At 50.6% G+C, this 12,251-nt stretch overlaps 1 protein-coding gene across 3 annotated transcripts in view; it reads left to right on the top strand.

Moving 5' to 3' along the window:
* The window catches only part of sema6e (sema domain, transmembrane domain (TM), and cytoplasmic domain, (semaphorin) 6E), a 110,388-nt gene that overhangs the window by 23,512 nt on the left and 74,625 nt on the right, over positions 1 to 12,251 (top strand). The window lies entirely within an intron of this gene.

A 12,251-nucleotide genomic window follows, 5' to 3' on the forward strand; every position in this document is an offset into this window, starting at 1 on the left:
AGAAACGTGTGTTCCAGCGTGGCAGCGACAAACCTGGGCAGATGGCAGACGTCTGGGTTATTTTGTTGTTGTCGTTGTTGTTGTTGTTGTTATTGATGGTGTTGGTGCTCTGAAGCACGTCCGATCCCTCAGCTGCAGCTCGGTAGCCTTTTTTCTCACTTTCGACAGAGCGCCACAGGAGGCGAGGATTACCATGAAGAGTGTTTCCACTGGTGGTTGTTTTTTTTTCCTTCCTCCGTCTCTTTCTGTCACTTTCCCTCTATCTTTCATTTGGCCCTTTTTCATGTTGCACCCTCCTCTCTCTCTCTCTCTCCTCGCTCCTCTCTCCCTAGTGGCTGAATGACGTCTAGTAACTCTTCAGCTGCCGAAAAACAGGGGGAGGAGGAGGAGGAGGTGGAGGGGGGGGGGGTCTCTTTTTAGCCCGTGACGCTCCCCCAACAAATTGTGACACTAAGACGAAACGTAAGCTGGCAGCCGGCGTGTAAACCATTCGGCTCCCTAGACCTTGGACAGGTTTATTTTTTTATTTTTTACCACTGCTCCATATGAGTCACCACCCCCCTCCCCTCCTCCTCCTCCTCCTCTTCTTCCTCCTTTGACTCTACCTTGGCATCCAGCTGGAGAATGTAGAAGCATTTCTCTTTCTCCTGAAGGCCCGGTGACTTATTGCACCGACATCTCATCCCTCCTTCCTCCTTCCTCATCCCTCCTCCCTCCTCCCTCCAACACCTTGGACTGAGCCACTCCATTAGAGACGTGGCACACATCATTATTATAGATGTAAAAAAAAAAAAAACCTAGTACTTTGGTTTTCATGGGAACTGTCGCGACCGAACGCCGCCCTCTCACCTGAGGAGGTGTGATTCATTTCAGGGTGAATTGTGAGGGAGGCAATTATTATTGCAAGTAATTTAAGATATTGCTTAATATTCAAACGGTACGCGCCCAGGGCCTCGAGACGCCGTGAAATAACTATGAATCATGGAGGAGAGGAGAACGAGTGTGGCGGCACTCCTCGGGAAACGGTGGCGGTAGAAAAGCTGGAGGAGCGGCGGCGGCGGCGGTGCGTCTGTAACCGGCCTGACAGTCGAGGCGTTCACGGTTTTCTCTACGTGTCGCGTCTCATTACAAACCGCCTCCACACTTGTTGACCCCCCCCCCCCCCGAGCCTCTTATCAAGGCCCGTTTCTGCGCCCCCGAGGAGCCTCCATCACAGGAGCCGGTCAGTATGTGGCCATTAGAGCGAGTGCTGCTCTATATTTTCTTCTCCTCGCTGTGTTCTTTAAGGAAAATCAATCTTGTTTCCGCACAATTGCACAGATTGTAATCTATTCCGGCTGGAGGAGGAGGAGGAGGAGGAGGAGGAGGAGGAATAGAGCCGTTCATCACAGTAAACAGCATTCCAGAAGAGAGAGAAGGAGAAAGAGAAAGAGAACGCTTCGGGGGGAACAGAGGAGAAAATTGCCGGTTAAAACAAAAAAACAAAAAAATATGCGGCCGACACCCCCCTTTGGCTCGCCGGCTCTCCTCACGGGGATGTGACATTTACGAGGGAGGTGTCTCGTCTTCGGCCGAGGCCTAATTAACATTCCACGATGTGCCGGCTGGAGACGGACACCCGGCCAGTGCCCCCCCCTCCCCAACCCCTCCCAGTCCTTTTACTCTCAATGTAATCGCCTCTCGGTGGCGCCTCGAGGTCTTATAGATCTTCCACCAGTGGTCAGTCCATTCGCCGGCGGTTGCCGTGGAGACAGTGTCAGGCCCCCCCCCCCCCCCAGATATAACTACAAGAATCTGTCGCGCTCGGTGCACCTTTCTTCTCCCGGTCGGTTCTGCTCTCTTTGACAAATGTTAGAAGAAATGTGTCACGAGCGCCGCTGCCTGATCCCAGTGCAGCAATGCATGCTGGGATATCATTGTGCATTCACACGGTACAGTTGACGAAACCCTTCTTCTTTCTTAATTTGGCTGACGCTCTGGGTGTAGTGGCCTGTCAATCACCCTGTAACCCCGCCCTAAAGCATACCCGGCTCGAGGTTCTGAACTGTGAGTGTGTGTGTGTGTGTGTGTGTGTGACGTCTTTGAACTCAAACTGTGGGCGTTGCTCTTTTAAGTCGCCGTCCTCATGCTCATCACGCTAAACTCTCTGCGTCTGAGGACAAGCGCCCCCGAAGGGTTTCTCCGGGGCCGCGTGTCGTGCACGATGCTCCCAGCAGTCGACGTGAAAGCGCTCACGGTCCGGCGGCATGTCGTCTCTATTGTCCTAAAGATACCGCAATCTGGCCTCGCGTGTTAGACGCACCCCGAACAAAGAGTTCAGTTTGTCAAATTACACACAGCCAAATGAGGTGCTTCAGAGGGAGCCTCTTTTGTGTGTGTGTGTGTGTGTATGTATATATATATATATTAGAAAAACATGAAGAGAAAAAAACCCTATTCCCTCTCTGCCCGTCATCACTGGCCACAAGCAGCTGACACATCTATTGTCTGAGCTCAGGCAGTTTGTGTGACAGCAGATGAAACTGAAAGAAAACACGTGGAACATGACAACAAAGAGGATGGAGGAGGATGGAGGAGGGTGGTGGATTGAGGATGGAGGATAGTGGAGGATTGAGGATGGAGGATAGTGAAGGATGGAGGATTGAGGATGGAGGATAGTGAAGGATTGAGGATGGAGGATTGAGGATGGAGGATAGTGAAGGATGGAGGAGTGGAGGATTGAGGATGGAGGATAGTGAAGGATGGAGGATTGAGGATGGAGGATAGTGAAGGATGGAGGATTGAGGATGGGGGATAGTGGAGGATTGAGGATGGAGGATAGTGAAGGATGGAGGATTGAGGATGGAGGATTGAGAATGGAGGATAGTGAAGGATTGAGGATGGAGGATAGTGAAGGATGGAGGATTGAGGATGGAGGATAGTGAAGGATTGAGGATGGAGGATTGAGGATAGTGAAGGATGGAGGATAGTGAAGGATTGAGGATGGAGGATTGAGGATGTAGGATATTGAAGGAATTGAGGATGTAGGATAGTGAAGGATGGAGGATTGAGGATGGAGGATAGTGAAGGATGGAGGATGGAGGATTGAGGATGGAGGATAGTGAAGGATTGAGGATGGAGGATGGAGGATGGAGGAGGATTGAGGATGGAGGTTAGTGAAGGATGGAGGATAGTGGAGGATTGAGGATCGAGGATAGTGAAGGATGGAGGATAGTGAAGGATGGAGGATAGTGAAGGATGGAGGATTGAGGATGGGGGATAGTGGAGGATTGAGGATGGAGGATAGTGAAGGATGGAGGATTGAGGATGGAGGATTGAGAATGGAGGATAGTGAAGGATTGAGGATGGAGGATAGTGAAGGATGGAGGATTGAGGATGGAGGATAGTGGAGGATTGAGGATGGAGGATAGTGAAGGATTGAGGATGGAGGATTGAGGATAGTGAAGGATGGAGGATAGTGAAGGATTGAGGATGGAGGATTGAGGATGGAGGATAGTGAAGGATTGAGGATGGAGGATTGAGGATGTAGGATATTGAAGGAATTGAGGATGGAGGATTGAGGATGGAGGATTGAGGATGGAGGATTGAGGATGGAGGATAGTGAAGGATGGAGGATTGAGGATGGAGGATAGTGAAGGATGGAGGATTGAGGTGAAAAGCGCATGGTGCTGGAAGCCTTCAGGAACTTCGGGCCTTAAATAAGACAATTTTAGATTTTTCTTCGTTCAGCGGCCGCAGGATAAAACTAGAGAAACACTCAAGATTCAAGATTCAAGATTCAAGATGTTTTATTTGTCACATACACACACAGGGTGTGCAGTGAAATGAAAGTGGCAATGCTCAGCAGGAATGTGCAAGGGCAACAAGTACACACTATTTACAATAAAAAACAACACAATATTTACAGTAAGTGTGTGTGTGTGTGTGTGTGTGCCTAAGAGGGGCAGTTGTGTGGGTCTATGTGGGGGTCCTGGTGAGGTCGGAGTTCACAGTCCTGATGGCCTGAGGAAAGAAACTCCGTCTCAGGAGCTCCAGCTGTGACCTCCTGACCCCTCAACGATGAGCCCTGAGAGCCGCGCCGCAGATTGGATTCCGAAGTCTCTCCTCTTTGGGCTCCTTCTCGGCGAGTGTTGAGCTTGTGGCGTCGACGGAGGGGCGGGGCAACTATGGTGGGGGGGGGGGGGGGGTGGCAGGTGTCACTGTGAAAGATGGACGCCACACAGAAGCCGAGGCCGGACCGGGAAGTGGGGCAGCTCTCCGAAGGACAGGCGGACAGACAAAGGGCCGAGATAAGAAATAGACTTCTTTTTTTTCTTCTTCTTTCTCTTTCTTCCCCGGACGTCTGCGGCGCCGAGATCGGCGGCCGGCAGATCTCCGAAAGAGCAAAATCGGCGCTCCTCTCTTCTTCGAGTCCTCGAGACGTGCGAGGCGCCGATAAATAACAAGCGCGGATGCTCTTTGGGTTTCGATTCCCCCCCCCCCCCCCTCTCCTCGGGTTGTCGGTTGCAAGAGAAACTCCAATCGTTCTCCACCTCCACCGAATCGCGGGATCAAATCCTCGGCCCAGCCGGCTGCCGGGGCTTTGTTCACGGGGGACGAGACGACGAACAGGAGTCTTCATTAACCCCCCCCCCCCCCCCCCCTCAATCCCAGCAGCTCTCCTCAGGCGGGGGCAAAGTTAATGAGAAGATTCGATCATTTTCTTCCCCCCTTCAATGACTCACCGGCTCAGTGGAAGGGTGGCGAGCGCGCCCTGACCGCCACTCCCACTCCAAACCCCCCGGTCGGCTGTCGGCCGCAGAGGAGTTCTATTTTTGAACAGACCACCTTGATTTTATTCTTTTTTTGACTCGAGTCGGTGATTAATCGACGGGATTCTGTCCCCCGTTTTATATCTTCATTTTTTTTACCGACATTAAATATTGTCTGTCATTTGAGAACGTTGGAAATGTCTTTGGCCTCGTTGACCTGAACCTGATGCATTTGTTCAATCAATCAATCAATCAATGTAGTTACTCGATGAACATCTAATAGCCACACCTTTTTGAATTTGGTTATTTCTGCCTTTTTCTTGACAATAAATGCTCTCTGTGAAAACAGTGAATCTGAGCTGTTGCTTCATGGGACTTTAAACTTCCTGTTTTTCGATCCCCCCCCCAAAAAATATGCATGGAGATAATTCTGAAATTGTAGATTCTCATTGTCAAATATTTGGGCATCTCCCGACCAGAAATGGGAAACGTGTCTTGGGCAGAAGTGATGGAGGCCCCAGTGGCCCCAGTGGCTCTGGACTCATCTTCGCGGGAAACAGTGGAGCCGTTGTGCCCGAGCTCGGGGGGGGGGGGGGTTCTGGCTTCGGCCCGCCTGCATGCAAATGATCCTCTCTACAGGCATAACTTTTCCAAAAATGTTGATTTAATTTTTTGCAATTACTTTTCCAGGCCTGGAAATAGCCATTTAAAAATTCCATGACTTTTCCAGGTTTTCCATGACCGTACAAAGTCTGTTTTGAATAAAGGGTTGAAAATTTTATTTTTATTTTTAATCCGATTAATCGATTAATCGAAAAAAATAATCAACGGATTAATCGATTATCAAAATAATCGTTAGTTGCAGCCCTCGATACGTGTACGATGTCATTCCGCTTCGTTCGCCGCGTCTCCGAAGTCGCCTAAGTAGCGTTCGTTAACGCTCCGGAGGCGTCACCGGGCCGTTGGTGTCGCTTCACCTTTCTACAGAAGGAATTGTCCCCCCCAAAAAGGGGGGGGGGGGGGTTAAATTAACTGCACGCATCTTCTTCCAGTCGGTCCTTCGGGGAGAAATGTAATGCTTACAGATTGTTGGACGTCGTCACTGGACGTGACCGAGAGGGTCGTCTCGCTCCCGGAGACGGATTTATAACAAAAAAAAGACGACCTGACTTCGTATCGCCGGTACGGAGTCGAGTTCTCAGACGCGTGACCTTTTTCAGAAGGTCGTCGGTGAGACTCCTCCTCCTCGCCTCTGGGCTTTTGAGGTCCTCTGGTCTGAGTCGACTCCTCCGAGTCCTCCTGACATTCATCTTTAAGGCTAACGCTCGTTCTTACAGCAAAGCCTCGCGTCCGCGGCCAATTTAAACAATGGCGGCCCCAATTATCTCGGCAAATAATCATCAAAATATATGTTAATTCCTTTTGAGCAAATGTATTGCTTTACAGATTGTGTGAGTCTGTTCTGTCTTTACATTAAATGTCATTTAACTGACACTTTTATCCAAAGTCACTTCCTGTGACGTTGCTTTCACACAGCTACAGGGTTCAGGGTTAAGTGCCTTGCTCAAGGACACATCAGCTAGGGCGGGTATTGAACCTCCAACCCCCTGATTGAAAGACGAACCTCCCGACCCACAGTCACCCCAATGGCTTACATGACAATTATATATTTTAGCGAGCTTTTTAATGTTAAATAGCACAATTATAACACGTATTATCCCTCCGGATGGTTTCTTTGTGTACGTTCTTCCGGATGCAAAATCCCCAGAATGCACTGCAGTTTTATTTTTTTTGTTCGTCTCGACTTTCCGTGTTCTGGCCGAGTTCGGTTGCGCGTCGCCGATCCTCGAACCCCCGAACGGCGGCGCGCCGCGGCCGGGTCGGTCCGCTCCGGCGAGCAGAGAGGATTCTGGGGGAAAAGCCCGGCGGACGCCTGAAGCCCAGAGAGACGGAGGGCTGAGAGCTTCCCCCGTTTCCCTCTCAGCCTCCTCTCTCTTCGCCTCCTCCAGAACTCACTCGCTCTGTGATGTGTGTGAACCGGCGGCACCGGGGACCCGAGCGTGTGAATATGGGAGCGGACTGAATGTTCTCGGAGGCGGAATTTCATTTCAGCTCATTTTGAGTGTTTTTTTAGCACAAGAAGCGAGAAGCTGCTTGAACGCGCGGACAAAAGAGGGCAGAGAGGGCAAATCCGTGTGTGAGTGTGTGTGAGTGTGTGTGTGTTTGTGTGCGCATGTGTGCGTGTCCCTGTTAATCAGTTTGTTGCTGCGCTAATGACAGTTATAAAATCAAGTTGTCTTCTTTGTGTGTGTGTATGTGTGTGTATATGTGTGTGTGTGCGCGGGCGTGCTTGTGTGTGTGTCTCTCTTAATCGGTTTGATCTTTGATGATCCAATCATCGCGGCTGTCATCTCGGCGCTCCCTCTGTGTGTGTGTGTGTGTGTGTGTGTGTGTGTTATGTGACTCATGCATTTAGCACACGGGGGGGGGCTGACTGGCATTATGTACTCACAGCTCGGTGCAAACAGTTATGATGTCATGAATGATCTCCTTATACCTCGACGTTCTCCTTCTTAGACCTCCATGTTCTCCTTCTTAGACCTTCTTAGAATCCTTTTTTTTTTAAATATGCAAGCTACGAAAAAACAACAACAACAACAAAAGCCGTGTTGCTAAACGTCTCTCGGAGGTGAGAGGTGAGCTCCACCGAGAAGAAACAGACGTGCGTTTCTGTTTGTTTCTTTGGTAAAAGAGACATTTCTGTTCAAACAGGAACAAAGAGTCGAGGAGGAGAAGCTTCTTCCACCGCGACTGTAAGGGAGCACTGAACACACACACACACACACACACACATCCCAGAGACACCCAGGTGAGGGGAGAGAATGCCACCCTACAGGAAGTGTCGCTCGCGGGGAGATGCAGCGAGTTGGAATGCGGCCCTTTGGCTAACCCACACAAAAAAGCAGCAGCAGAGAGAGGAACGACGACTTCTCTCTCGGAGAGGAACACATTTGAAACTAGAATGGGCACTCGGTAGAGCGCATACCTTCGCATATCACAAGATTGGGCATTGAATTATGAACATTTTGGCATTAGTTGCATGCCAATTGGACAAAAATGTATCGTGCTATGGTAAAAAAAAAGAGTTTGACCTTTCCATGACCTTGACCTTTGACCCGATTGATCCCAAAATCTAATCAAATGGTCCCCGGATAATAACCAATCATCCCACCAAATTTCATGCGATTCAAGAACATTTTGACCTGTTCATGATCTTTGACCCGATCGATCCCAAAATCTAGTCAACTGGTCCCCGGATAATAAACAATCATCCCACCAAATTTCATGCGATTCGGTTCAATACTTTTTGAGATTTGCGAATAACACGCATACAAATAAATAAATAAATAAATACACGGCGATCAAAACATAACCTTCCGGCATTTTCAATGCCAAGGTAATAAAACTCCTTCAACCTGAGTGAGTAAGGCTAACTATTGATCCACTAATTAGAGCCTTAACATTTTTTTTTTTTTTTAAACATGATCAGCGCGTCGTAACTTACCAGCTAGATGAAGCGATGCCACTTCAAAGGGCTCATTTCTTATCTCAATCTTTGAGAATCGGCACATACAGAGAAATATATTCATCCCTTCTTTTCGCTCTCGTTAAAACGGCTTCAGTGAGTCACTCGGGGCGAGTGAAGTGCGTCAGTCTGGGGCTTCAGACATTAAAGGACACTATCTGCCCGCCGCTCTTATTACCCACCTCTTGCATTGTGTGTGTGTGTATGTGTACTTTGGCATCCATCGACTTTTAAATAGGTTAATGTTCCTTTGAGCAAAAACACTAAAGCAGTGTCTATGTCTGGGGCTTTTATTGTGAAAGGATCCGGTCCGCGCCGCCTGGTGGAAAGGAGTCGTCTCGGTCACTTCTTCCAGGACTATAATAATAATAATAGTTGTGAGCTCTACAGCGTGCAGCACATTTAGTTTTGACATTTCCGTGGTCCCTCAACACGCCAGCGTCAAATCTTTTGTCGGCGCGTCCCCAAAAGAAACCTTTCCTCATGAGCTCGCCGACGGTGACGCCGATTACAGGAAGCATTAATTAAACCTGATGGGAGCGAAGCGCGACCTCGTCACGTCAGCGACGCTGCCGTGATTCGTCCGGAGGCTCTCTGGTTGGGAGCGTCCTTTCTGTGTTTCATGCGTTCTTTTCGGGAGAGAACGACAACTAAAAAATATTTTAAATGCCGGAGAGGTCTGAAAGTATGACGGCTTCAAAGGCAGGGGCAGAAGCCCCCGTGTTAACCTCCCAGAGGCGAGCTTCTCCAGGAGCGTCGGTTCTCCCGGTGCCTTGCTCAAAGGCCTCGCGGAGAGCAAGTTCTGGCCTCACGGTGAGATCTCAGACATCATGGGAACCAAAGGGGGCGGGACTTTAATCCTGAGTGTTCCCCGTCCGTCGAACGAAACACGGACACACTGGCGGGACGGAAAGGGGCGTGGCCATTCTCAGAATCCACGTTTAAAAAAATGTAACAAAAATTTGTATTACGCAATGAAATAATCTTAATTTCCCAGTTTTTCCTTTTGGTCTAAATGGAACCTGGCAACATTGGTTTAAAACGACTCCGACAAACGCGTCGACTTCCTCAACAACGAATGCTGGTCGTCGCCGGCTCATTATTGGTTTAAATCGACTCCGACCGTCGTCGCCGTGCAATTAAAATCCGGACAGACGTTCATACGCTCCGACGCGATGCCTCGCTCTCTGTGGGGGGGAACGTGACGAGATGTTTAAACAATAGCAGTCTCTGTTCGACTGTCTCGGTAACACACACACACACACACACACTTCCTGAATATAGAAGCTCAGGCGAGTGGAAGTGTGCCTGCAGAGGAAAGTGTTTTGTACCCCGGCGTTTGCATAACTATGTGAGCCGAGGTGTTTGGGGCCGAGCGGCTGCCGGGAGGAGAGGAGGCCCCTTCGGTGTAACGCCGGCTTTAATAAAGACCCCGCCGCGGCGCGCAGCCTCTCCGGGTTGATTTACGAGCGCGCCGCCGGGGCCTTTACATCGCGGGGTCCTCGTCGTGCGAGCACGATAAGAGCGGGAAAGCACCTGCAGGTGCGAGCGTTTTTTGTTTGAGTGGAGCGGAGCGCCGCGGTACGAGCAGAACCTAATCGCGCTGTCTGCTCCGCGGCTGCAGCTCGTCCATTAGGCGGAGGCCCGGTTGGCCGAGCACGCCTCTTCTTTCCTTTTTTTTTATTACCTTTTTCGAAAGGAAAGAAGATTTTTCTCCGAGATTGTTTCGTGTCTTCGTTGAATTTTAAAATTTGAGACGATATCGACGATATTCCAGAACAGAGGGGAGGAAGAAAAAAAACGTGCGTTCCCTCCCACCCCATGTGTGGCTTTTGGACCTGGCCTCCATGTTGGAAGGGGGGGGGGAGGAGGGAGGGAGGAGGGAGGGAGGAGGCCAGAGTCCAGAGTCCGCGCCGCAGACGATAAAGGCCGATTGTCAACCGCCGGCGGAGGGAAGAACAAAAGGGAGGAGGAGGAGGAGGAGGAGGAGGAGGAGGAGGACTTTATTTTGTGGTTCTTACGCGTCTCTCAGTGACCGGAGGAACTACTTTAATACATTCTAGCCGTTCGTGTCATCGCATTCGCTCGACCTGAAAGAAAAGACGCGTCTGATTCAGAGTTGGGACGGATTCAGAGTATCGACCCACCGAAAACCGACTGCTGCGGCGTATTTGGGCCGTCACACCTGCGTTCGCCCAGAACTGTCGGCGCAACGATTCCCACCGCCTTCATTATGCCGGAGGTCATTCGGGGTCGCGGGTTGATTCTGATTATCGTGTTTCCTGAACGACGTCCAGGGAGTATTATTATAATATTTTTTTTATCTGAGTCTGCAGCTCGAGCTCTCAGTTCACTCCTCACACTCAGACGTGGAGCCTCGGCTCTGATGTGGGTTTTATTAGTTTGTATCTCCGGAGGGGCCCGCAGGGGGAGGGAGAGAGAGAGATTAGGTCGAAACCCCCCCCCCCCCCCTCCCCCCCGCAGCTGCACCCCTTGAGCAAACGGTTGTGTTCATTACTACCCATTGCATGAGGACTGTTATCGCGTCGTGTTCTCCAGATAGCGACGGCTAACGAGACGACGTGCTACTGGGGGGGGAGGAGGGGAGGAGGAGGGGGGGGGGTCTCAAGTGAGTGTCTTCTTGGGTTCGCCGTGTGCTCGGTGCAGCCGGGTTGTTGTCGTTTCTGTGCACAGGTGCATTGTGGTCCAGAGAGACGATGGAGCCTTTTCTTGGACGGTTTGAACTCGATGTGTCGAAATGTTTGAAGGAACTCTGGTTCCTGAACCGTTCCCTCCTTCCAGAGGAGGAGGAGTGACTCCTCCCTCCTCCCTTCTTCCAGGAGGCTTCAGGTCTATTACGTTCGCCTCCTGTTTTCCAAAAAGACTGCGATTAATCTCCTCGGTGATCAATCAGCCGCTTGGCCTCCTCCGCGCTAATGGAGGACACGACAGGCCCGGACCTTGTGTTATTAATACCTTGGTTCTTGATCAGGAAAAAAGATTGCGTTTAAAAAAAGTGTCCATCGTGTTGTGTACCGGCTGATTGTGGCGCGTTGTCCTGCATGAAGCTCCGGCACAACGGCACACACACACACACACACACACTCCGGCTTCTCTTGTCCTGACTGCACGCAACAATGAAGGCACGGAGCTGCCTTCAGGGGCCGTCGGAAATGTCAAGATCGTAAAAAAGAAAGAAAAAACGCTCTGACAGAAAACAATAATTATGCTCTATAATGCCTACTTGTGCTACATTAAGGGGGAGGGGGGGGGGTGTTAAACTTCACAACATGACACAAATGGGCCGTTTAAGTGACGGTTACATGTCAACACACACACGGCAGCCAATCGCCGCATTGGCTGATTTGGTGTGAGTGCAGCCTTCAGAATCCATATCAAGAAGGTGTGTGTGTGTGTGTGTGTGTGTGTGTGTGTGTGTGTGTGTGTGTGTGTGTGTGTGTGTGTGTGTGTGTGTGTGTGTGTGTGTGTGTGTGTGTGTGTGTGTGTGTGTGTGTGTGTGTGTGTGTGTGTGTGTGTGTGTGTGTGTGTGTGTGTGTGTGTGTGTGTGTGTGTGATCCTGCAGAGGGAGGCCTGGGAGAGGGGGGGGGGGAGGCCGAGGGGGGGGGGGGCGGGTCGTTAAGCATTAACGGGCCTTTGGTGGCTTTATGGCGTTGAGCTCACAGCAGCTGCCTCATGGAGCTTTGGGGAGATTATTTTGGGGGGAAAGCGATGCAGCTCATCTGCTCTGGAGTGAGTCAGCGAAGCTGGACGTCCTCCATCTGTGGGAGGACGTGAGGAACCGCAGGCCCCGCCCCCAAAACCCTCGTTTGTGTACCAGGCAGGGTGTACGGGTTTATGTGTGGAGGAAGAGAGCTTAGTGTGTGAGTGAGTAACGACTGAGCGCCGCTGTGCTG

Source organism: Pseudoliparis swirei, chromosome 22 (genome assembly GCF_029220125.1).
Source record: "Pseudoliparis swirei isolate HS2019 ecotype Mariana Trench chromosome 22, NWPU_hadal_v1, whole genome shotgun sequence".
NCBI classification, from domain to species: domain Eukaryota; kingdom Metazoa; phylum Chordata; class Actinopteri; order Perciformes; family Liparidae; genus Pseudoliparis; species Pseudoliparis swirei.